General features: G+C 44.1%; 1 non-coding gene across 1 annotated transcript; it reads right to left on the reverse strand.

The window, feature by feature from the left end:
* Positions 1-454: 454 nt before the first annotated feature.
* LOC149300177 (U2 spliceosomal RNA) lies at positions 455-637 on the reverse strand. The gene has a single exon (XR_016272330.1). It is a non-coding gene; the product is annotated as a U2 spliceosomal RNA (small nuclear RNA).
* Positions 638-4,651: the final 4,014 nt, after the last annotated feature.

Raw genomic sequence — 4,651 nt, forward strand, 5'->3', positions numbered from 1 at the left:
AGGCAGCAGAAGCCAGACTACGATACCGAGTTCCCTCACAGAGAACTCGGACAAATTCCAACCCCCCCCCCATGGGAGGGTCGGATCTTGAGTCTCACCCCGAAGAGTGAGACTCCTTGCTGGTTTTGTGAAGAGAGGAAGGGGCCAGAAGGCTCCCAATCCTCCTCCAGCAAAGTCCAGGCTTCACTGCCTCTTAAAAAGAAAACAGTGTCCAAAACGTGGGTACAAAATCGTGTGCCAAGAATAGTGAGGGCCGAGCAGTGAATTTGAAAACCGTGAATTCAAAGGGAGGCAAATTAATTGGCACTCGTAAAAACAAAGTGAATATATAAATTAAAGAAGAATAATTTAGGGACAGGCCATTGCTGGCCTGCCGGATTCAAAAATAAGAACTTAACCCCAGGACCAGAAGGTACCTGGGGAAAAGGTAGTGCTGGTAGGCCGCCAGTGAGAACGTGCGCTCACCGTGTGCAGTGGCGTGCATTACCACACACGGTGACTCCAGCATTTCTGCCAGGGCAATTCCACCTCGGGCTCCATTTGCTATCCCGAACCCTAAGGCCAGAGGATCAGCATAGTCCCCCCCCTTCCCAAAGAGGAACTACACTTGATCTTAGCCAAAAGGCCGAGAAGCGATGATTTATTATTATTTTTTAAATGAATAAACGTTTTTTTTTCCCCCTGCAGGGGATATCCTGTCCTCCGATGAACTTCAGGGTTACGTCAGCAGTGACGCAACCCGGAAGGGAATGGCTGATCGCGCGATCGGGCATTTGAAAAATAAATAACCATGCAGGACCTACAAATGTCCAATCACAGGGGAAAATCCAAAAGAGAAGTTGGGGTCACAGCAGGCAGCAAACAGTATTGGGGTCACAGTCTAGAAGTCAAAGTAGGTAACAGAAGCAGGGTAGTCCGTAATGGAAAGCCAGGCTTCAGATCCAGGAAAACTTAAATGACTTTTGAACGGGAAGAGGATGTAGCAAGGTTAACTAGACACTGGCAGATGATAGGTACATGCAGGCCCGTGGTGCAGGACTGAATTTCCACAATATCCTAAGAGTTAAAAAAAAAGAAGTGCAGCAGCAGAACACTGAGCCTGGGCAGGTAGACACTGGCAGATGATAGGATCTCCACACTATTATAGGTTATACATATTATATTGTCACTGTCATGGGAGCAGGCCTGCTAATAAAGTTACAATGAGTGGGAGGAGTCACATTGGTAACTGACTCCAGGGAGAGAGTAACAGACAAAAGCCATGACAGACACTGCCTGTGTGTTATCCTAGATGTTTCATGAATAAAGCAGTTGACAGAAGATCTACTGGACTGTATACAGTCACCAATATTTATGAATTAATAAATGATATGCTAGAAAGGTATTAAAAAAATGAACTTGTCCCCAAATTAGAGGTTTGGCTGGTAGCATAAATGGCTGTCTCAACTGTCTCAATCAACTAAACTCCACTCAGTAACAGGGGACAAATGTCCGCTGCAGTCCCTGTATTCACTACAGTAGCCAGTACAGCTTCTCCAATCCATCCCACAAAGGTACATTTTCTGGACTAAAATAAACTATTATTTAACTTGCAATATGGTAGGTGAGCAACGATCATCAATCTCAGCCTCTGCTAAGCTGTCACTGTCTCACACTCCAACTCCCATCAGTCTGTAACCGCTGCTACCAACAAGATAAAATGAAGTCAGCATATCTAATGCTTCCCCTTCCTTTTCCCCTTCCACTCGTAAAGGCTGATTGACCAGAGTGGGGGAAGGAAAAATTCCCATAGGTGGTTGGTTTAATTGCCTGCTCACAGTGTCTGCTGAGCCCCAACATCTCCACTAACAGGCTTTAATCTGCACTACTGGGCCATCAAGAGGCCAATTTATACCTGCGGGCACCTGTAGCCAATGGTAGAAAGTAGGAGAAAGACATTAACAGACCTGCTGCATGAGACCACAGGGAAGTACATCTCTGTGGTCATGGTTCTATATGGGCTGTAGGCTCAGCTCTTTCACCAATGAATTCATGGTTCTAAAAACAGCCTTTCTGAAAACTACTAGTTTTCTGAAGATATTCTCATATTAAGTAGTCTGTTTTTAAGCAGGGATTATAATTGTTGCATACTTGTGAGAAAAAGCACCAACTGATATGTTCCTGGATAGGATACAAATGTGTTATACCCCAGCTTCTGTGACCCTGACAATCCATCCAATCACTCTGAGTTAAACCCCAATACCTGAGTACCCTAGTTTGCATATAATCTACTTGAACACTTGTCATTATTCTTATGTGACACATACTATAGAACTACAGTGCAAACAAATGTTATATAGTTATATATTTTTTTGTATTATTGATTTGTATCGCACCATAATTTTCAGCAGAGCTGTACAGTAGATAAAATGACATAATGTAGTGCATCACATAACAATTTGAACTTACAGAAACAAAAAGGGCCCTGCCTTATCCCCCCCAAGACAGAAGTAACCGACTTGTGTTATAAATGGCCAACCCAAGTAGGTATCCATTGCAGGATGGGCTGATGACCTTGAGACATACACTCAGTTAAATGACAATCAAGCGATAGCCTTCCACAGCTATTACCACATTCACAGTTTAGTGACTAAACCACAATTGCCAGCCTTCTGCCGATTCCTCATTGTGCTATTTAACTAATAAATCCCCCAAACCCACCACATTAGACAAAGTGTAGACTGGGGAGCTGTTTGTAGATATTCATTACTTATTCATTCTGCATACACCTGCACAAAGTAGAATAATTATTAGCAATTAGATCATATAATGGATGTACATTGGAGAATCTTCTTCCTCATCACCTGCTAGCAGATAGGCTCCTATATCTGAGCACCTGCTTTCAACCAGATAAGGAAAAAAATTGGATCTTCTAGGACTGTCTGTCGAGTTATCTGTTCTCCTGTGCACATTTCCTTGTTGACAATGTAAAGACTGGGAGTTATGAGGTTAACCAGAGGTCATTAAGGTAGATAACAAACAGGGCAGTCACTGCAGATAGTCTTGTTTATTTTACATAATCATATTGATTCAGAATCTCTGCGGAGTTTATTTCATTTGTAACTAGGACAAGAGATCAAAGCTAAACATTCCTGCAGCTTCCAAACTTGGATGCTTTCAGTCCAGTCCATGAATTTACAAAGGAAAGATGCTTAACCTGTTGATTGCCAGCCTTACCTGTAACAGACTATCAGGCTAAATGTATTCTACTTGATTCCACTGTATTGCAAACAAGAAAATGGTTAACCAAATTAGTGTTAACCAAATAAGTTTGTGAGAGGTTAGTTAAAGGTTCAAGCAGGTGACTAAGACACATTTGAAATGTATTACAATACATTTTTACTTAGTTTATTTTTCTGTGCTTCATGAATATCCAGTGGCTGAGAAATAAGAGATGTGTTGAGTTATGCTGTCATAATGAATATGAATGCACTTTAACCAGCAAGCCCTCTGCGTCTGTCAAATCTCAAGGGATAATGGATATTTAGAGATTAACATGTTTCGGGACTATAAAATGTAGATTGGATGGCAATTATGTATTTATGTATATCCCCATTTATTGAGACTCTGAGCTATTAATGTAATTCTCAGTATTGTGTATATATATATATCTGACATGGAATATATTTAAATGCTACCCTGAATCAAATTAATTGAAATTGGTCTAAGCTTAAAGGGATATTACAACAAGGAATGCATATTATGGTGCTTTATGTGTTCTTTAACCTGTTACCTTTAGAAGAAGCTGCAGTGTGAAGCCCCTTCTGTGGTCCTGGTTTTTGCACCACTGAATGGGTGCAAAAAATCTCATTAGACTCCCTGGACCTCCGGTTAAGCCAGATCTGGAGCTGACTGGTTGCGAGCCATCTATCAATTTGCAACATTTAAAGGGACTACACACACGGGCGTAGGAACCGGGGGGGACAGGGGGGATGCATCCCCCCCAGGAAATCATGCGGGGGGGACCGATAATAGAGAAATCCCCCCCCAGGGCTGTAAGTGAGGCGAGTGCCCTCGGTGCACAGCTGCCCGATCAGCAGCTGCAGCGTGCAGGACTGGTTGGGGAGATCACAGATTTCCCTAACCAGTCCAACATTAAGGTAACACTTACCAGTGTGCTCTCTGTCACTGAGCGCCGGGCGATGGGATATGACATTTATATCCCAGCCCCGGCGCTCAGCATAAACAGCTGTGCGCAGCTGCACTGCACTAGAGCGGCAAACCAGAAGGAAAAGAGGTAGAGAAAGCAGAAAGGAAGAAGAGAAAGGTAAGAGATGTGAAGAACGAAGGGAGGGGGTCTGATGTAGAGCCCTGTGCGGGACTGCTTTTTTAATCCCGCTCCCGCCCGCTCCAGCCTGCTCCAGCCCGCTCCCGCTGTTGGCCAATCACGCCCGCCTCCTTACATGATTTCCCGCGCAGTCCCGCAAGGCTGCCCTTGAGTTGTTCCCTCACAGCGTCTCTTCTCTTCCTCCTCCCAGGAACAAGGCGGAGTCACAGGAAGTGACGTCACATCACGTGACTCCGCCTTGTTCATGGGCGGAGCAAGATAGGAGACACTGTAATGGAGCAGCGAGAAGGCATCCTTGCGGGACTGCGCGGGATTACCGGGACC

This window comes from Sceloporus occidentalis, unplaced genomic scaffold (assembly GCF_023333645.1).
Source record: "Sceloporus occidentalis isolate IW3139 unplaced genomic scaffold, rSceOcc1.0.p SCAF_26, whole genome shotgun sequence".
Taxonomy (NCBI): Eukaryota; Metazoa; Chordata; class Lepidosauria; order Squamata; family Phrynosomatidae; genus Sceloporus; species Sceloporus occidentalis.